Below are 23617 nucleotides of genomic sequence, written 5' to 3'. Positions count from 1 at the left end.
GTATGTCAGCATTATACCTCTGTATTTACATGTGTATGTTGTGTTTTTTAAGTTGAGTTCAAGTTCAAGTTCAAGTTCGAGCTAGGATGAGCTGAATGCTATATCTAAGTGTAATATACTCTGGTGATGTATTTCCCCAAATGGCAAATTTACTTCAAATCTGAAACAGACAAAAATATATCTTTGAGGCCCTCTGCTGGAGGTGCTTATTCCACATTATAATTTTCGTTAATTTTCAGTGTTAAGGCTCATTTACATGGCATCACGGCACAGCATTTACAAGATATCTAGTCTGTGATTGGTCAGTGCGCGCAGAGTGTTAATCAATCACGGTTTAGATATCGCGTTAATGCTGCGCCATGATACCGTGCCAGATACGATATAAATGCACCTTTATACTTGTTATGCCTGTGCCCATTGAAGACATGTTTCTGGTTCCTTTATGTAAAGAATTAATCATCATGTACCAACTTATTGATTATTTTGTCCTTTGAGAAGGTCTACAGCTAGTTTACATTACTGGTTAAGAAAATTATGACTTGAAGTGTCATCATTCCACTGCATGCTTTATTTTCCTATCATGTAAAGTTTTACATGTGTACAAGCTCTGCATGCATAAAGACAGTCTATTTCAGTGTATAAAGGAAGTTTGAAGTAACAACTCAATTTCATGTGGTTTATTTCATATGGCCATATATTTTGCAAAGGGTGTTCTATAAAACCAAGGTTTACAATTTATGTGATGTAAGACTTTGCTGGAATATAAATGTAGAGCAACCAAAATATTGACCTTGCTATAATCTTGTTAAAATACTTGTGCCTTCACATGGGAAGGATATTGACCATATGTTAGGAAAGAAACACTTGTACTTTGTGCGGTATCCTTGTTTTGATTTTTGTGTTTAGAAATGTTTAGATTGGACCAACATCGAGAAATGAGTTTTAAATGTTGTGACTGAAGCTTTGAGAAGACCTAGAATCAGAGTGTCGTTCCATTTGGTTCCAAACTTTAATCCTATACCAGAGACTGGAAAGGAAGTGATGTATAGCACAAGATGCTTTTCATAAATCACAGTTTATTTTAGTTTTACATGGAAAAGAAAGGTTGTGACAAGTTGATCGCAAGCTTTATTTTTTCTACCATCAATGACCATGTAAAGTTCTGCATGCGTGTTACATGCTCTGCATGTAAGCACAGTCTAATCCAAAGTTCCAGAAAAAGAGAAGTTGCAAGTTTATTCCAATGTTACAGAGAAAAAGAAGTTGTAAGTAACAACTCAATTCCACGTTGTTTTCCTTATTTCATGTAGTTTAAAGTATAACATACTACCAGCTTTTCGTGTATGTTTGTTATGTTTTATTTCTGAGAAGATGAATAGTTCAGCTCAAAAAAAAAAATTGTTTACCTTCACAATAAAGGTAATAACGATATATATTTTTTGTCATGTGTTACTTATTTGGGTTTTATGTCGCAAACTATTTTGGTCTGTAGCATGCACTTGCTAGCTTGCCTTGTCAACTTCAAATGTACCATGAGAATGTGCAAGTCACATTTCACGTGTTTGTTATGTCATGTATATCATACTGTACTTTTAAAATGAATTGTACATTGCAAATACGTAAGCAGGCCGACCAAAATTGTTTTGCCACAAAAGTAAAAACGAATTTACACTTTCCTCGTGTTCTCCAGAATGGTCAATTGGGAGTAAAATTGAACTTACACATAACCCCGATCAAAATGGACACATGGCCAAAGGTGGTTAAAAATCAGAATAGTCATCTGGGATTAAAATCAAATTTACAAATAACCCCGATCAAAATGGACACATGGTCAAAAATGAGTAAAAATAAAATTACTCAATAATAAAGCAAAACAAATTTTACTCTTCATTGGGTAAAAGAGGAGCTCAAATATGATCAAACTTTTACTCAACTAGGAGTGGTTAAAACTTTACTCAATTCTGACCATGTGGCCGTTTTACTCAATTTTTAGTGAAATTTTTCTTAGAGTGTAAAGACATGATTGTTGGCCATTACTTCTTAGATATATTTTTCAGGATTTTTTTTTCGTATATCGTATGTTATCCTTTGGTGGAAATGACTAACATGAACGTTGAATAAATAGATACTTTCTATTTGAAGGGGAAATCCAGTCCAAATATAAGTTAGTCTGATAAGAAAGAGTAAAATATTACGAGTTCAGCGGCATAAATTTGATTGAAATTGGATGAAAAATAAGGAAGTTATGACACTTTGAAGTTTCGCTATTTTTTTTTTTTTTTTTTTTGGGGGGGGGGAAACAGTTCTTGAACAGTCAATACGCAAATTGCAAGTGAGCATGTCATTCCCTCACAACTTACCATAATCATGATAATAGTTTGTACATAAAATTGTGGAATTTCCAGTTTTTCATACAAACGCAATTATGCCCGAGGCTCAAATCCTCGTATATCTAACTGATCACAATTCTGACGTTATACAACCAGGAATAACGTCATGTTTCAGACTTCAACGACAATTTCGTCATTTTTTGTACACGATCAATGGAAAACATTGTGAGGGTATTGCATGGTTAGCTCACTCATATGCATATTCATATCCACTGTACAAGAACTGTTGGCACAAATTAGCAAAACCTCAAAATGTCATAACTTCCTTATTTTTTATCCAATTTCAGTCAAATTTTTACCGCTGAACTCGTAAAATTTTACTCTTTTTCATCAGACTAACTTACATTTGGACTGGATTTCCTCTTTAAAGGGGTAAGTGTGTGAGGTCTTCTTATCGTCCCATTGTTGGTAATAGTGTGATTTCCATGTCAGTATTAATTACATGCAATATGTAGAATGGCTGATTTGAGAGTGATATGCATTTTCTTTTTTCGTATTTGCTTTTTCAGATAATGATATCTAGCAGCTACTGCTTTCATGGTGACGTCATTGTCTGCTTATCCATAATTAATGTATGAAGGAACAATGATAACTAAAGTAAATATGTCATCATTCAATTTCATAGTGATAGACCTTGTTAAAAGCTTTTAAGGGGTTTGATTTTAGTGAAAGTTTAGAGTAACTGAAATGCTTCAAAATACCGTGATCCATGCAAAAAATTGCGGTAGAATATTGATTAATTTGGAGTAGGAACAATAGCTAGGTTAGAATGCACAAGTACGTAAATATCTCTTTCTCAACACCCCCCCCCCCCACATGCACACATGAGCACCCAGAAAATGTGGGTTTGATGATGTCGCTAAAAGTTCTTTTGACATCGCTTCCATGCCGATAGAAGCAAGTTTATATAAATAAGGCAAAGAAGTTTACGATTTCAAAAAAAGCACTGCAATTGAAGTGGATCTCAATTTGTTGCGAGAACATCCAAGTCGAACCTCGGCCCCCCCCCCCCCCCCCCCCCCCCCCCACCCCCCCGCCACGTACACAAAGAAAACAACAAAAACAAGAAGTAAAGTGAAAATATATTCCTGTGACGGGAGTTAATTAAATTAGGGATCCCAGTTGCCTCAATGCTTCACTCTTCATTCCAAATACGTAAACCGTCGTCATTGCAAGATGTTGACAAAAGCTATCGTCTACTCCGACTTATTGAATTAGAGCTCCCAAAACGGTATCGATCGCAATAGTAAGTCGATCATCGTTACACAGGCGCGTGGCGCGTTTAGTGACGCAACCCGCACTGACAGGTTCGCCTGTTACTATTTCATGTCTATACCCCTCATGGTGTGACGTCACGCAGACCCAGCGAAAGGCGGTGTTGGAAGTGAAATGATTCTCACCATGACAGATCCGCAAACCTTTGTAAATAAACATCTTTGCTCGGTGAGCGAAATTGAATTGAGGAGCGCTTATGCTGCGCCGAAATTAACGGCAGCTGATAGCAATTCATCACGCTGAAATAGCCATATTCCTATCTGAAGTACACTCCAGTGAGCTGCCAGTTTAATTAACATGATTGAAAGGACACATATCATCTCGACTGAGATGGCAAAAGACTCAAAATTGCGTTGGTCCTATATACCTCCTCAATGAATAATGCCAATCACTCTACCTTCACTTTGGTGACAGGTACGAATTGAAAGAAACAATAGTAAATAGACTTGTGGCTTTGGTAAGGTAAGAGATGACGTCAATAGATGAACCCAATGAAAAATGATTTTATGACAATTGAGGAAGTATACATACCAGTAATTGACTGAAGGAATTCTCCTTCTTGACACTTATACTGTCACATGTCTTGCCTAAAACTAAGCATTTTTTTTTTCTTTCGATCAAAGCACCACACGAGAGGCCGAATGATCTATTTCCCCACTCTTACTGCTTCATTATGCAGTGGATTGTCAATCTAATTTGACATTTAGTGTTGCACAAGGTCTTTAGAAACTGTGTGCGAATAAAAGGTGACGTATCTTGGGCTTGTTCTTTAATTCAGTTTATACAGTTTAATTTGACTTCTGGTATTTTTCTGTTAATAATTCAACTTAATATATTATGAATAATATAGAGGTAGGTTTAAATCGTACCTAAAATACAGTGCTATCTGTGCTATCATTGTGTGTGTGTGTGTGTGTGTGTGTGCGTCTGTGTTTGTGTGTGCAAAATAATGTGCAACGATGGCACAAAGGTATGTATGCAATATTCATACAACCACTAATGATGACCGTACTGATCTTCTAACTCCCGTTCATTAACTTGAATGACAAATACAGGAAGAGATCCGTGTTCTCGTTTCACTTACATAATTATGATCTAATACGAACGTCTCGTAGAACGATCTAATCTTTGCTGCTTTTCCATAATTTATCTTGAAATCAGCCCATCTCGACATAAAATATCCCCTCAGTACAGAGTGTAAAGGTGTACAAACACATCTTTAGACAAATAAGTTAACGTAGTTCGATTTACGAAACAAGGAATGCAGTTTTTTGAGTTGTGTATGAGCACTTGTTTTGATGTCATGGATATTGAATATTGTACGAAGTGGTCGTCAGGTATGAAGAATATTTGTCAACATAGATACATAAGTGCGTTAAACATTAATGTGGTCAGGCACCGAATCGAAGCCAATCTTTAAATTGTGTACGAGTTCTTGTCTAGATGGCATGAATGCTGAATATTGCAGGTCAGGTATCTTGAATATCTCTCAATACAGTCATATACATAAGTGCGATAAGCCTTTATGTGGTCAAGCACTTAACTTAAATCTTTAGCCAGTCCACTCTGGGGCAGCAATACATCTTTAAAATGAAGAGAGGTCCAGAGTGATACACTAAGTACTTTTTGGATTGGATATATTATTTCTTATCAAAAAAAAGTGAATAAAATCTTGTCAGTTATATTTGAGTGTCGAGACATGTCGGCAAATCGGTAAAAGAAATTATTAAAGGTGCTGTGTACCATTGGGAGCAGTGATAAAAAAAATAATGTTTCTGTTATCACCTTCGATGCATAACTAGGTCAGTTGTATCACAAATACATCCTTCCATGTAAAGGTTTTGCAATAAAGCCTAAAATGTAAGGAGATTTTCTCACTAAACCATAACTGTAGACGGTTTTAGTCTAAAAACAATTATATTATAACTATTGTTCAGATTTTGTATATTGCACAACACTCAACATTGATTACATTGATTAACATTTGTAAGCTGGTTGTTTCTATCCCTGAGTCACGTTTGGGACATATTTTGAAGCACTAAGCTGGGTTTTTGTTTTATTTGCAAATGGTAAATAATGCCTTTAATTCAGTGGATACGACGATTGGCTACCAAAACAAAGTAAGGGTTTGTGATATTATGGCTACATGTTTCGCTTGGTTACAGCCACCTTGGTGTACACTGCGGGTTGAAGTCAGCGAAAGCAAATGTGCCACATGGTTGTTGTCTCTATCTGTAACAGGATTACAAGGGCAGAGTTTATCGTGCACAGGTAATTTTTATGAGTTGCGAAACTAGAACAGTGTGTTGAAATGTCATGGAATGACTAAATTCATTTTATCATCGTCATAAAATCGTCAAAGAAATTGGATTTAATTCATAAACCAAGTAATATTACTCCGATTTCTGGCCAGAAGAACTTTTCATTGATAATCAAGAACTACTAACTGTCTTTTTTTTTCCGGGCCAAGCATAATCTTGGAGCTGTTCCTGGCAAACTCTTAAAAACTTGATTGTCAACATCACTACCCCAACATTGAAGGTAATCATTCTGATCTCTATTGCCCCCTTCTTCTCTCTCCCTCTCTTCGATCCTTTCTCTCTCTCTCTTCCATCTATTTTACTCTCCAGTTTGTATATCTCAAACATCCCTGTACGAGTAGTAAACATTAATGCAATATTGATGAGTCGTGCACATTTTGAATTGGCGGTTTGATTTTACTGTTTTCCAGTGTAGGTCTTTACCTAAGTCTTTCTAATTTATCTTTTGATATTCCTAGCATATCTACGCATTGCATCTTCTCTCCCTTTCATCCCATCTCTCTCTCTCTCTCTCTCTCTCTCTCTCTCTCTCTCTGTCAACATCTCGTGTGTATATATACGGGATGACGTTCAGTAGTAATTCAATCGACTTTATTTTCGTCGAAGGGCTTGGCAACAGTGTCCGTTTCACATTTGATTTCCTCCGTCTCCCAACATTCATATCCCAAGGCATCGTGGTAATGTTACTACATTTCCCGTGGCCTCCTCTCACGACCCCCTTTCTTTAGCCCCCCCCCCCCCCCTCCCCCCTCCCCCCTCCCCCACTCTTAACTCTTTCTGCGCCAATGAGTCAAATAAACACCAATTTTACGTACATACCTACGGACAAAAAATTAATGTGGCACGGAGAGTGTTAACACCCTAATGTACCTCGTTTACACATTACTCCTCTTGGGTTGATTACCAGCAATGAACCATTTTATCTCTTTGTCCTCTCTCAAAGTCTCTTCCTCTTTTACTGTCTGTCTACCACGACTCTTTATCTCTCTCTCTCTCTTGAGTTAAGAAGAAATCGATTATCTGTTCATGACAGTCAATGAAAGTAGACACCCATCAAAAGTCCTAGGCCAGGGTTACACAACCGAACATGGCCTTTCGACGGCGTATGGATAAGTCATATAATTACGCTTCTGGCGTCATCAGCCATTATATTGTATACCGCGGGAAACGATTTTTATTGTATCTCTAATTGCATATCATCGATATTGATGAGCGCACTGTGCGGTGCCATGTACATGATTGAGAACAGAGAGAGAGAGAGAGAGAGAGAGATTTAGATAGATAGAAAGAGAGAGAAAGATAAGTAGATAGATAGAAAGAGAGAGAGAGATAAGTAGATAGATAGAAAGAGAGAGAGATAAGTAGATAGATAGAAAGAGAGGGAGAGAGATAGCGAGCGACAGACATATTATATAGAAAGGGAAAAAGAGATAGGGAGACATAGAGAGAGAGAGAGAGAGAGAGAGAGAGAGAAAGAAACGGAATGAAAGAGAAGGAGGGAGAGCGGGATAAACAAGCTCAGAAGGGCAAGCAACGGTTGCTGGGTTTCTCGACAATTCATTGTGACGTCAAAATGAGACTTTCTACGTCATCTCGCCTTCCCATCCGGCTTAGCCTCCTGGTCGCCGGAGCAAAAATGCTGCGGGGGCACATCCGGTCCCTGGATGATCACGGTAACGAGAGACTGGCGAGAGAGCGCGAAGCATTCATCAAATATTTACTTGACGTTTGCGGGTATCATTCCGATAACTCCTATTCGCATTGACAAGGCGATGACCCTTGTTCTTCATTATTTTCCTATAGCTCCAAACCATTAAGAAGCTCGCATTTCTTTCTTAGAAGACAATATTGTGTGTGGGTGTATATATATATATATATATATATATATATATATATATATATATATATATATATATAAGATACATGTATACTCTTACGAAATATAATGGTATATCTGAAGATGAAAGTCGCAAAACGCAGAGAATATATGTTTATGATTCTTTATGCGGTTGCCTCACATCCTATTTCTCACATCCTACAGAAGTTTCTTTGCAAGAAAATAACTCCATCGCTGGAATAGATTATATCAAAACCGTTTGCAGTGCTGAAACACTGCAAACCTTACTACATTTTTATTTTATAGTGTCTAACAAATCTGATATCCTCTGTTTTAATGTCACAAGTAGCTACTGTAAGATCCTACTTGTGTAATCAGAACAGTCTCTGATGAATATTCATGCCCTGGCCACAACTCTCTGCCTTGGGCGGCAAAAACTTAATTTGCATTCAAGCCGAGATTCTGATCTGGGGCACTGCGGTGTGCTGTGGGCCAAACTTTACGCATTTAACCACACAGAAAATACACAAATAAAGATAAAGAATCGATGCAGGTGGTTTAGGGTTCTCTACAGAGACAGAGAGACAGAAATAAACCCGTAAAACTAACAGGAAGATACAAAAGATCAAGGAGTATTGATAGCCGGGAATGTCAGAGTCGCCGCAAGTTCAGAAAGCCATAAGTATCCATTTCTTATACTTGACTTGGATAGGATATTATATAGCCAACCCATGTACCTTGTATACTTAGTACAGCCTGTATAGACAGCTCCCATTGTTATATCCCCCTATTCTAAAAAGAAAACAAACAAAAGATTTGAAGAAAAAGGATGAGAAACAGAAGAGAGAAAGACAATAAGTGAAAAGTTTTGTGCCTGAAGTACAGAGAGCAACCTGGTTCTACGGTGCTTAATGGTATAGTACAAATGGTATTTAGTACAAATCAACACGCTCAATGTTTGTGGGTATCTTCATATCTAACGCAGATAGTAAATTAAATGCCATTTTCTCCGTCTTCCAACTAAAGTTTGAAGCCAAAATTCTGTTCAAAATTTCTTGGTATCGTGATTCTACGGTGGTTACAGCATAATGGTATTTAGTATGTAAATCAACGCCTTCAAAGCTTGTCGGTATCTTTATATCTAATGCAGATAGCAAATATAAATGTCATTTTATCCGTCTTCCAACGAAAGTTTGAGACTAAATGATGACATGAAATATGAACTCCGATTATTGGGATTATCAGGCTTTTGAAGACAACGAGGTTATTGAGTGTTAGAGCCGAATTTGAATCGGAGCAGGAATATTAACTACTGACGTTATCATAGTACTAGCGCAGTTATTTCAGTATCTCTGTCAAATAAAAAAAAAATCGTATGTGATTCCGGCTAATTCGAAAGTCCTGGCTTCCTATTTGTTCAATTCTTATATAATTATTCCGACTGTGTGGGCGGCAGTATACATTGTTTTGAGATTTAGAGCACCAATCAGGAAGTATGCGAGACACCTCATTACGGAGGTGTTACGAAAACCTTGGGAAGTGCATCCTGCTAGCCGCTATACTTTGCCCTGTTGGCATTTGTGAGCGCGCCGAATTGGCAAATATGCAATGACATTTGGAGTGTCAACACGACGATGGTATAGGTGGACACAAGCTAATGAAGTCCTCTATTTGCACACTGGATTGGACTTTTATTGAGAGGACATTTATGCACTGACTTCCTTCCTGATGTAAGAACAAACAAGAAAAAGAAAATAAGAGTGGGAAATTTAGCTTTCACTAGGGTCAAGACATCGTTACTCTTATGTAATACCCAGATACGGAATAGACCATTTTGACGTTTTTATCACATTTTATTATCTTTAGTCAATCTGATGCATCCATGACTTCTTTAAGGGGAACGGGGAGGTGTAGATAGAGCGGGAAGGGAAGAGAAAAGGAAAACAAAACCCGCTGGGCTTGATTTGTGATGATTTTACCAATGCTTCGTGAATCTTCGAAATTCTTTCGTTTATCGTGCGTTTATATTCTCGGTAATACACGACATGTGCCCCTGTACTTTAAGGAAGCAAATACATGAAGCGGAAAAGTTCGTATATGGTATCAATTTCTTTGTCTTGTGCATATTTTTTGTTTGCACGTACCGTATGATCATTTTAAACCTACTGTTCTACAGTATCAAGAGCAAAATTTACACGTACATAATCATTTTAAACCTATATTGTTCTACAGTATTGGCAAAATTGAATTAGAATTGAAGGTGAATCTTGTCTGATATTTCTCAAGCACTAGTCTTTCTGTTTTATGAGGAATACGTCAGATACTTGAGGCTGAGAATACGCAGTTATGGAGAGCAGGAGAAATTCCAGAGAAGGGAAGATGAATTGGTACACGATCACGTATGTGGTTCGTTGCGGAAATGGCAGCGTGACATTCGTGTTGCTATGAACTTTGAGGGGATCATGGCCTTTGATGGGCTCTGGATTCGTGTGTATGAAGGCGCCTGCATTTGAAGACCCAACCACGTGGCATTTAGCGCTGCGTTTAGAATGAACGATCGCTGCCATGCCCTAGCACAAACACATACATCAAAATCACGTGACCCAGCGTCACATGAACTTCAACGATTACAGACCGCAAAACTCGTTAAGGGGATGGCATAATGACTGTAACAGTATTGCCCCAGTGGCTTTGTGGTTAGCTCAAAGGTTATCTTTTTGTCTTTGTTGTCGTGGAAACTAATAAACGTCGTAATTAGCATGATTAGTGAGCATCAGTTATTCTCATAATCTAGTATGAGGGTTCACACAAAACATATTATATGTCTTTTTTTGGATAGGATATTTTTTTTTTTTAAGTGAACTTCTTTCAATCGCTTGCGATGTTACGCTGACTTGAAATGATTGTCCTATGTTGTTGATATTTTGACCTGTCGTTTGTTTATATTCAAACTGAGACATGCTTACACAATAGAAAAAGTATCAAAGATGTACGATGTCAATTGCTTGATTGTTTAAATGATATTTACGGAAAATTCTGTTCATTGGCTAAAGGTGCTAATGAAGAAGCAGATTTTTTTTTTTTAAATGATAAGATCATTATTCGAGAACACTTACATTAAATTTAAAGCAAGAGCAACGAGAAAGAAATAGAACTAAAGAAACTTAGGTGATAACTGACTAAGGAAACGGCTGGAAAAGGAAAGAGTACAACTGATACTAAAAGGAATGGTATAGTATGAGATACTAAGAAACCACTCATGAAATGTTACAGAGCATCCCATTCTAAGAAGAATTCAAAGTTTATACGATGAAATTCGGGTTTGAAATGGCTGAGATATCTAATAACAAGGTAAAACTAAGCGATCCTTATAACAGATGGGTCCCACCTTTTATTAGGACTTTTTGTTTCGGATATCTCAGCCATGTCAAAACCAACTTTAGTCAAGTAAAATAATGTGGAATTCCTTTTGGGATCACTTGCACTTTCATATTTCATAACAAGTTTCTCAATATCTCACCGAAAATGATAGAAACCAGAAGTCAGGTCTCAACCAAAATTATACCATCCCTTAAAAAAAAGAATAGAAAAAGAGACTGAGGAGAGAAGAAGGAGGCAGTTGGAGAGGGAAAGAAGATGAAAGACATACAGATGAAACAACAAGGATCGAACCAAGCCAATGTAGCGAAATCATTCAATGATTAAAAAAAAAATGAAACAGAGCCCGTCTTCTCGTGATCAGATAGGATTGCATTATCGATGACTATGGTGAATCCAACGATCAGTTGATTGCGCTGTTGAATGAACTCTTCACTTGAATTAACTTATGGGTGTGTGTAAATAGAGATTCCCCGAAAAACGAGAAAATGCTTCACAGGACAAAAAGGCAAATGGAGGCATAAAAAAGATAATTCTTATAATAATAAGTGAGGGATGACTAGCCTCCCCTAAATGTTCTTCATAAAAAGGTCTTTTGACTTAATAAACAAAAAATGTATCCATATTCTATACAGGTATCCTTATTACTAGTATTTCATTACGAGAACGTATCTTGACCTTTTTTTTTCAGAGACGTGAAATCATTTGAAGGTGTAAGCAAGCAATCGGAAGGTATGTGACCCAGCTGAGATGTCCCGGGTTGAACTTATCGAGCGTGTTCCATCCTTAAGCGAATTCTTCCAGCTGGCTAAATCAATTTAGCCTTCGCCAGTGAGATCTCGTACTCATCATGACCACGACTTCCCCCTAAAGAATTGGAATTGACGCGCTCAATAAATGGAACTTTTTCGAGTTAATAACCCGGAGCGGAACGGGAGCACTCTCACTTTAAAGGCAGACCACCAGAGCGGATTGGGTCGGGAGGGGGGTGGGGGGGGGGGGGGGGGATGGTGGGCTCGCACAAACCCCTCCGGGAGAACTATACTGGCAAGGCGAGTGGGTGCGTTTACGACATTTCACACATGAGAGTCAAGATTTACATAGTGAGCAATTAGCGTGGGGTACAAGCGCTGTAACGAAAGTAATAATTCTGAGGGGGAAAGTCGTAAGAACGAGTTCTATACACAGCTCGTTTGGGCGTACTCGTGTTAAATAATCCGTATTGTTATCCTTTTTTTCTGGCTCTCCATTAGAATATACTATCTTACATGTATTTCACAGGAAAAGACGTGCGAAACACTCCAGACACTTCAGCTGAGAACACTAACCGTCTTGAATGAACCAAAATAAGATGTCTCCGATTAGTGGACAATTTGCCTTGGCACCTGTGAGTTGTTTACTCCTACAATAAGATGGGTATTAAGAACAGCCTAGTTTATCCTGAACGTATTTGCAGCTCGCGCAAGGCAGGTGTTTGAAATGATGCGAATAAATCATCCGTTTATAGATGATAGCAACGCTTAGCTTGAAAGCACCAATAGAAATTGTACATTTTTCTTTCTTTACCCAGGCTTTTTATAGCAGCTGCATAAAAGCCAATTTCTTAAGATAATGGCCACGCATTTTTCCCCACTGTAACCAACAGTAAGTGAACCGTAACAGATCTTTAATTCTTTTTCCTGTGTATATTGCAAATTTTTGTACCCGGTCACGTGGCTGCCCAGCTATAACGACGGTACTAAGGTTCATTTGACAGCAACATAACCAGTGATATAACAAGCCTACTTGTTATTATAAGATAGATAAAGGCTAACTCTAAATGCAGAGGTCTGAACTCGTGCGCCGAAATATGCAAGCTCTTGGCAACACTCGAAACTTATATACGGATTTACATGAGCCGTAGGGAATCTTTGCATCATCCAGTAATACTAAATGACTTTGAGACGCGTGGGTATGCTCAGCGAAGTGATGCGTTCCAATCCCAACCGTGAATGATGTATCGGGCTGAAGTAGAGTACGATGCAATTGTTTGGCTCCGGAAACAACTGGTTGAAGTATATCCCATCAATGACACCATTTTCAGTTTTAGATACCGCTTGAAATGGTTGCAATTAAAAAAGAAGACAGAAAAAAGATATCAATGATACACTAACATAAAAATCCACAAACATTCGTGGTTAAAACAAAACAGTGCAACAACAATAACCATAACAAAACACACACACACTCACACATTGCAATCCTTATCATTTTGGTTAAGTCCTGTTCTGTTTTGTTTTTGTTTTGTTTTGTTTTTGCTTTTGCTTTTGTTTTTGTTGTTTTTGTTTTTTGTTTAGATAGAGCAAAACCACGAGAACACACTAGTCCGGGAGTGACCGAACCCTTCACTACTCTCATAAATATTTAATGGTTTGAATTATTGCCTCTTCAGCTTGACTTCGTCCAATCAGTTTGGATGTCAGCATCCGTGAAATTGTTTTTCTTCACTAAAACAGAGAAAATGAAATCATGATAGCTCTTTAACAGTCCCCCAAATCCTATAAAGTATGTCCCAGATAAAAATTACAATCAGATTTTCGCATCGATAACTTCCAATATGATTTAACCGTCTAAATGCCACTTCAGGGTCTTAAAATATAACATCTGAGCTATATTATGCAGAAAATCCCGTTCAATTTTTTTTGAGTGGTCACAGAGATATGTGGATTATTGTAACGCATGTCATCTTCCAAGTTAGGCCTTTCGATGCTCTTGGAACTGCATAATGTGTGAACACAATGGACAGAACTTGGAGGGAAGGGATTCTTGACATGCTCTACAAAAATCCTCATTTTTCTTTGACCACTGAAGCAAATCGAATGGGGTTTTCTGTAGATGTGAGTAATAAGTTATAGTTTCATACCCTGAAATTGTATTTGGATTGATTTAATATACTAGGTGTTTCAAAAAACATTTCCCACTTTTGATTCTTAATAATTCAAAAACTATATATCAGATAACACTGTCATTGATATGAGTGATAGCTGAATAGTGTACAATTTGGTTGAAAGTGGTTTAAATATGAAAGCATAAATAAGTTTCATGAAATCCATGATTAGTTTCACAGTTAGGTTCCAGACTTTGCTCTATTTTCAACCCTCTGTACAAAATTTCACTTTGCACAGGGGTCAATGGGTGTGTATGGGAGTGTGTGGTTAACACCCTGACAATGGTCCTGAACAATGGCCTGTAAAGTCAAACGCCTGTCGATACTGCGTCGTTGAGTCGCGACAGTGCTCTCCCTACTTCTGAAAAAACAAAATTACAATGAATACCTTCTGTTCCATCGTAAACGTGGTGACAGTAAGTAAAGAAAATCAATTAGAGTATATATACACTTGTGTATATGGAGCCTTAAATAAATCTACTGTGAAACAAATCGCCCCAATGATAAATGCTGCTGAACTCTTTACCAAAAATGATCTCTTTTTATCAAAACGAAAAATTTGTCATACTATTTAATTAGTAGACAGTTGTATTAAAATGAGGTACTTAAGATCATTTATGCTTATTTATATCCCAAATTTAGTGATATGTGAAGCAAAATTTGAAAATAATTGCCAGCTGGAATGAAATGTGGTGTTTGCAAGCATTTTACCATGCATGAATTCAGACTAGCAGTGCCCAGGGCAATCCACATGAATTATTGATTAAGCATTCATGTGCCAGGGAGCGCGAGACTGACGCCTATTTAGAGTTATCATTGTGGAGTTTTTTTTTTGTGGAAGTATCTTTTTTTTTTTGGGGGGGGGGGGCATACGGTACATTGATTGAAAGGAGGAACGTTTATATAAATTCATGATGCCCCAACGTTTAAAACAACAGTACGTCGAAACGTTCTAGAGTATTGACTTTATTTAGCTCTTACACAAGAGAAACCGGAAGAGGGTTTTTTTTTTCTCAATAGGATAGGAAATTTAGAAGGGAGCACTTAAAAGTAAAAAACAACATGAAATTAAGAGGTGTAAAATAATAAAAAGGGCATATCATGAGATACATCTGTACATCTAATTTGTCCAGTTGTCCAATTAGTCATTAATTAAAGAAATCCCACAGAGATTGATCGATATGTCCAAAAGAGGACATGATATTATTTGGATTTCACAAAGTCCAGCATTGTACAGTTTTCATTATAAACCATAAAGTTATCGTCTATATGGGCAGGTACAATTCTTTAGTTCCTTAACAGGGAATGTAATGGTGTCTCCCTATAATTATGTCCATTAACTCTATATCAATTCTCGTATCAACAAGTCGAACAGCTATTGTGGGTCAGTGGATAAAACCTTTTTGTCTCCGTCATTATGTCCTTATAGCTCAAGTCTGACGGCTATGGCGCGCCATTTGCCCAATAATTCCGATAAACTGAGTTTGTCGGAATTATTGGGCAAATGGCGCACCATAGACGGCAGCAGCATTTGAATGGCGGTTTAGGCACGGGGCTGTTTCTTAATTGAGGAGTGCCTGGATGGGAACTCAGAGTCACTGGTCATGTGGTATACCTTGCGGCAGGAAATCAAGTGCTTCTTCAGTGTTCTTGTTGAATGACTTACATTTAATTTGATTTAATTCAGTTTAATTTTTTTATATTCTTATTTCCAAAGAAATATAAAAACAAGTATATTAAGCACGACGTGATTGTGCGAACACCAAGATTTAATTTCCATTTTTTTCAAGTGTTTACAAGAGTTCATTAAGTATTACATGATCAATGATAACAAAACAAGCTTTGAACAAAGTCGTGAGAATTGAATTCAAAGTAATTCATTCGTGACATTTGGCTTTGGCAATGACATCGCAACCACGTCATCTTTGAATCCAGGATATCTTAGTGGATGTTCTTCTGTCTCGTTCCCATACGTCATCCCCTGGAATCATAAGTGCATTATATAACTTGTCATGCAAGCAATTACGGAAAGTAAGCAAGCAAACAAACAAACAAAAACCCAACAACAGCACCACAACCAGCAGCAGTAGCAACAAGATACTGGTGAATTGAGAAGTTTGTAACAGTGTTTATATTATAAAATGTTTATATTATAAAATTCAATGTTTGGGACCGAAGAAGGGTACAGAAAACAACAACACTTAATGTGTTTGTTCCCATTGTTGTGCACTGAAGTCCATTAAGCCATCATATTCAAAGAAATGTGTGAAGAATATGCATTCTTGTTGAAGTACGTGGGAAGGCTATATTCATGGTAATGAATAGTAGCTATCTTAAAGTGACCTCAGATTAGAGAAAAAAGAAAGAAAGCAAGAGAAGATGCAATCCTCCCGAAGACCGCTTTGAAATTGACGAATAGATGATGAATGTCTTTTCCTCAAGACAGGAAGGCCTCTGTATTGATTCATTTTCTTTAAGAACAAACAAACAAACAAACAAACAAGCAAACCAGCAACCCTTCGCTATTAATAGATTCCATTCATCTCGTGGCTCATTCTGAAAATCCATTAGAAGCTTAGCCCTGTGCATTGTCGTGCAGGTATGTCACCTTCCCTTTTTCGTTTTTAGAACCAAAGGTCTTTTCTGCTACGTCCTCCAGCCATCTATCACGTTAGCACTGCCATTGATAAAACCATAATTGCCCATTGCCAGGTGCCAAGCAAATCGCTCAAAATGACACGGGGGGAAAATGACTATTAAAGATGGATGCAACAGATTGGTGTTCCTCATGAAAGGTTAGACAACATTTTTTTGAATGATCGCTTCTTGCATCTGTCTGTCTGTCTGTGTGTCAACCTGTCTCTTTCTCATTCTGTTTGTCTGTCTGTCTGTCTTTCTCTATCTCTCTCTCTCTTTGCTGCCCTCTCTTTTAGGGCAAAAAGAGGAAATAATTCATGATAACCCCAAAATTATCATAATGTCTGACGTGAATATGGACACCCCATTTATGTAGGTACCGTACCCGAGTTGATTTCCCCAAAGACGTTCAAAGTAATAACTTTTTATAACCTGAATTTGAAGTTCCCCTACAACATTAAGCCTGATATTTTCTTCATTTATTCATCGATGCTTTATGCAATTGTAATTATAGCTATAACTACTTGATATGATTTGTCGTCGATATTTTTGAAAGACCATGCTCAATGTCGATCCCTCATGTCTGTTCTGTAATGAGTCCTCCTGCTTTGAAAAGAAAGTACAACCAAACGGTCAATATTGCCCCAATTCTTAGGAATGGAGGGTTCTAATCTATTCGATCTCGGTCACAACCGCTGGGACTTCGATGTCAATATACAAATGGGATAACTTTTTTTCTCGTGAATACGAAATTCAGAAACCAAAGCGCGGAAATGAATGATATTAGGTTGTTGCTGTAATATATGAAATACTAAGATACATCGATTAAACACACACACACACACACACACACACACACACACACAATTGAAGAGCTGAAGCTGACTTTATTTCTCTTTCCGCTATCCCAAGGTTGTATATAACTGTGAATAAAACCGATTCATCTCATGTAATCGATTTGAATTCATAATGAGTTTTGTGCCCCAAAATGTCTATCTTTTTTCTTTAAAATGTTTAATGTTTTTCTATTTTCTTCAAAGCAAATAAAGGTGTTCAAAATTACGTAGAGAGACAAGCCGATATCATTCACACCACGGCGCCTGGAACTTATCTCGCCGTGCTCCTCGCACCGCTGGTCCTACGCACTTTTCCAACAAACCGCATTATAAGTTACAATAAGACGCCTTTTTAAACACGGCAGTGGTGACCTTTCCTATGTGTTACATACACCTCCTTACCTGCAAAAGGTAATTAATTCTGGCGATGAGGTGACGCTCTGAAATGGTTCAATGCCCTAAGTCGAGTAGAATGCGTTGTGTCATACCTTGCATGTCTGAAATGGTCAATTAACGTTGACGCTGTGGACTATGGCACGTTAGCTAATTAATGTTTCCATTCTTCTTTTTTTTTTGTTTCTTGTATTGTGGAAATGTCTCCCAAAGGAGGTTATATTTATTCGTGGCGCTGTGGCATAGTGGATAAGACTCCCGACTCCTGATCGGAGGACCCGAGTTCGAATCCCGCCCACTGCTTACGTCCTTGGACAAGATGTTTTTACCCACCATGTCCCTCTCGACCCAGGGGTATAAATGGGAACCTGGCAACGATATGAGGTAATACTAATGGCATCGATTTTCGTCTAGTATATTTTAACTTCTTTGGACGTTAATATTCCTGCAAATCATACACACACACACACACATACACACATACACACAATCTGGACCTGTTTAATCAAAACATGCAGAGCAGATGGAAGATTTTATCAAACATTTTTCTACACTCACTGATAGTATGGATAGCTTTGGCAAAGTCTTGTATGTCTTTCCGCTTTAAATGCATTCGTAGAGGGTGATATGGGCATTATCAAACAAGATAGTGTAAAACTATAGGTGAAATATGGCCTGAACATTTTTATCCAGCTTTGTCTTTAGAATAGGCCCTACCTCACATTGGCCAGAATATAGAATAACAGAAAATAATGAAATGAATCAGGCCGAAATGTGAGAACACAAATTGGGTTCGGTATAAGAGCGTTCTTCACATTATAACTCCTGCATGTCAGTTGATATGTTTCTGAATACGTTTATCAATAAGTTTACTTGGCGCTGCGGCTTATTATTTATTTTTGGTCTCTCTTGAAGCGATGCTTGTCAAAACATTACATCATAGTGATAGCAGGGTAATTAAAATGGGATGAGATTTCAAGCAGAGTAACCAGTCACAAGAAAAAAAAAACAGAGGTCCAGAACTCGGCTTCATAACATGAGTGACAAAGATGACATTCGTAATTCTGAAACAAGGGGGGAGGGGGGAGACATTTCTCGAGAAAACTGTGTATGTAGTGATGGGACGATCTGAGGTACGCTGAATCTACCTCGTAAAGTAACAAGTTGTTCACATATCTTCCCATGCATTGCTGAAGACTTGATTAAGCTGGATTACATGAGTGATGCAGTGTTTATGACACGTGTTTATGGCCAACGTCATATTGGCATTAGGGGGAGACGATGATGATTATTAGAAGGGCACATCCATTTATTAGAGAAAGAATGTTCACAGTCACCACCTGTGACAAACAGGCAAGGAGTCAGATAATGAAATAAGAAGCCTCATCATTACAAGATTGCTTGAGTTTGGGGTTCAGTTTGATATTACTAACATTAATACCAAGAACTGAGAACGAAATACTAATTTGCAAGTTAATGATCTTAAAAGCAATCAAATAAGATTAAGAAAAAAAGAATAGGTATACCTACAAGCAAATACATATCTAAAACAACATAAGAATGTAAGAAGCATATCATATCATTTAACATACGAATTATATTAACAATAATTGAAAGTCAATGAAATCTACAAAATTTTGAGGGAGATATCATATTGTATTTAAATGAAACCAGCAGGTAGAGCAAAAGGATTCGAGCCGGCTTCCTTCCGTCTTTGGGAGAGAAAAAAAAATTAACAATTACTGTATGTTTATTCCTTGAAATAGATTATATGCAGAAAGGATCAGAAAATCAAAACAGCTCTTAAAGATATCAATCGAAATTGCGTTTCGAGCTTTTAATGTTATTTCATGCAAATTCATTTAACTTTGGCTTTAGATACCTAAAAATTATTTAACTCTTTCTAACTAACTTTCAGAAAAGAAGTACTGGCACATATCTAATTCGGGAGTATTAGTGTGTGAGTGATTGAGTCCTTCTTGAAACCACTTCTTTTCTGAAATTATACTATGGAAAATTGTAAATGAAAACCTAACAAAGATAGCTTGTGAAATATTGGCATATATACCCATAATTGAAGATGATTATAATTACGACATTTTCATTCTTTTTATTTAACAAAAATGTAATTTCTTGCTGAAGTAGCTGTAAAGCAGTCATATACCTTCAATATTGGCAAAATTTCTAATTAACATACCAGGGAAAAATCGTGTGAAAGGCTTTTTGGAAATCAATGAACATGCCCAGTCTAATTGTCTTCATTACACGAGTTTGTAGAGCACTATACGTAAATTAACAACAGATAACTGTTTGTTTGTGCTATGCTTCTGATTTTGCTGCATTTTGATCATGACGTAACACAATAGTGGTTTTCCATGTTTTCCTCGAGTAGATATCGTGTTTACTTTCTTTATAGAGTCCACTTTAGTGCCTTGCTTATGTAATGACTGGGGATGGGACGTCCTGTATTCATCTCGAAATTTAGAGTTAATTAAAACTTTTGAACTGTATATTGTTCAAAAGTATACGGTATATAATACGAAGTCGGGATTATGATTAGATACATAGATAGATACATTAGCAAGAGTTAGATAGATTCAATCCAAAGCATTATATATTACATGATGGGATGGTAAGTACTGGTGGAGATGAGAATTGGGCGGGATACCAAGAAAGCACTTATGATATAGTAAGAGTGACTGAAAAATCATCTGAAACATCAAAAAACAAAGTAAAACAAAGCGATCGTAATAAAGTGTGGGTCCCACACTTTATTAGAATCGCTCTTTTTTTGATATCTCAGCCATTTCAAAACCAATTTTCATCAAATGAACTTTGAATTCCTCGTCGAATTACATGCTATTTCATATTTCATATGAGGTTTCTCATTATCTCACCAAAAAATGTTAGAAACCTGAAATTAGGTCTCAACCAAAACTATACGATCCCTTTAAATTGTTAATCATTCTGATCGATATTTGTAACAAATGATATCAAATTTAATTCGAAAAGTGAAATTTTATTATTCTTCAAATTTTCAACACGAGAAAATATTGAACAGATTACCCTAGATTTTATGAACATTAGTATGTGGTTTTCGATATATTACACCTACAATTACTCTTTCCATATTCGCTATTCGTGTTCATTTCATGCAAACCAAGTACTTTCTTTGTTGGATACTCTGAAATCTAGAATGACATCTTTCAAAAATAAATCTTTGTAAGCGTCCACGTCTCTGATAATGCAATCGCATCAAATTTCGATTGTAAATTGTAATACAGTAGAGAAAAATCTATATCATTTCTCCAACAATAATCTCATGTTTGGGTTATTTCTGACGAATTCTGAAAAAAAAAGGATTTCTTGAAACCTTATCTAATTAATCTGGACAGATCAATATACATTGCGGGAAACAACCTCAACTGAGTGTCTTCATTTTTCATTGATCTGTTAATGGACAATTAGAAGACATGTTAGGGATCAATTACCATGCTATCAAATAATGCGATGAAACTTGTTAAAGTAAATTATTGTACCTATTGAACCAAGATTCGATCTCCTTCTGTGAAGTGATAGAGTCGCGTAATCGTCACATCATTTACTACATGTCCGGAGGCGTCGTGAAAGTAATTAGAGACGTTACACCGCGGATTGATATTGTCAGTTTTGTGATCAAATTGTGATTACGCCTGACAGATATATATCGCAATAGAAGATGGGCTTGACGTTTTCAGGAAGAAATAACGGGAAATAGATGGGGTTCATAGAAAAGTAGTCAAATTTGCTTTTTACATACTTACTTTTTGATTCAATTGTATTTTTTTTCCATTTCATAACATCACGTGACAAAATGCCCTCGTTAGCTAGGTAAGTATTTTTTTTTTCCAGAGTGGCAGTGAATAAAATGTTACAACAACAACAACAACAACAACGACAACACCGACAACAACAAAAACAACAACAACAACCACACAACAATGAGCAATTCGACCAAATTAGAACCTTGGGCACACAAATTAGTCCCGCAGGGATTTTTGGTTTTCATCAAAATTGATGTTTATTCACTTTGAAGGTAATGTGTGTACGCTAAGGCAGCAATCCTTATGTCGAATGAATACAAAGATCTCCATGTGTATTGGTACATTCTTTTGTTGCTTCACGACCGAACAGACGGACATTCGAGCGTTCGTTTAAAGGGCCTGGTGTCACTTTTTGTTACAAAATTTCCAATTTACTTTGGTAATTATTAACAACTCTATCGAAAGTTGAGACGAAGAAGTAACATGGAGTAGCGAAGGAGAACACTTAAGAAGGACATGGTTATCTTTTATAATGATTAGGCGGTTACACCTTTCTGCAACGTAACATTTTAATCGTATTTGAAGAATATGGTTTTATTGCGTTAATGACGCATTCTAGTTCTTTTGAGGTAGGCCTACCTATTAACCGCACTTGTATATTACACAATTCTACATGACTGTGTATAATATGCTAAATCAAAACATTTTTGACGTCAGTAAATTGAATGACAGCAGTAGGACATTTCTCAATAAAGCTAAAGACTTAAATAACTACTTGTGTAATGAAGCTAAAATAAAACGAAAAACTTAAACAACTACAGTGCTTGTTTAATAATACTTGTTTTGCAAAGACAACCACGCCCCTTTAGGTCACATGGTCATATTATTATGAATAATAAGATTGATGGGAAATGGACATCGGCAAATGAATTTTCCCCTTCATTGACTCTTTCCTCGAGATGTTATTGCCGGGCTTTATTGATAACATGTCTGAGGATGTTGCAACGAGAGATGCGGGAAATATAAGACGTGCCGGCCCGCCGGGCACAGCTATCTAAAGAGGTCGACATGGAAGTGCGCGGCAGGATTACAGGGGGGAGGAAGGAAATAGAGAACCGGAGACAAAGAGTGAGAAAGAGGGGTGGGGGTGGGGTGGGGGGGGGGGAGAAAGGAGTAGAAGAGAAAGTGAAAGATGAATTGAGAAGAGGGAGGGTGGGAGAGGTGTCATAAGAGACGTGGGAAGAGGAACGGCTGTGACGAATTGGAAATGGAAAGCGGACGCAGTCAAAGAAATTGAATCAGAAGCTGGAAACAGATCATAGCCAATGCTTTGAGACTTGCACCAAAATGATACTCACACGCCCACTGGCACAGAAATTACCTCCTCTCATTTACAAACGCTCCTTATGTTATACTTTTATCTATGACTTTCTGTATAAGGTGACTCCCATTGCAATAATATTCTATTACTGTCCTTTTAAGTCGTGTATTTACATTGCTATTTCTTACCTTTTTATTCAAGAAACATAATTGCATTGGAAAGAAAAGTAAACCCAGATAGAATATATCATTCTCAATATGAACAGTTTCTTTGCAAAAATCGATGAGTCCATTTTTCATGAAAATCAATGGCTATCATGTGCCAATTTTGCGACTTAAGGAATTGTAGGACAAAAGTGAAGGTAAAAAGTTTGCAACAAAACTCGGTATTTCTGTCTAAGATCAGTGTTTGCGGCAAAAACTGATAAGCCACTTCTCGATTCGTTGAAAAGCCGATAAATCCACGTCAACCAATCAGCACGTCGAATATGTGCCAGGTGA

This window comes from Diadema antillarum, unplaced genomic scaffold (assembly GCF_040938485.1).
Source record: "Diadema antillarum isolate AM-2024a unplaced genomic scaffold, OU_Dant_1.0 scf00000007, whole genome shotgun sequence".
Taxonomy (NCBI): Eukaryota; Metazoa; Echinodermata; class Echinoidea; order Diadematoida; family Diadematidae; genus Diadema; species Diadema antillarum.
The sequence above is the reverse complement of the archived record's forward strand: the minus strand, read 5'-3'. Positions refer to the sequence as shown.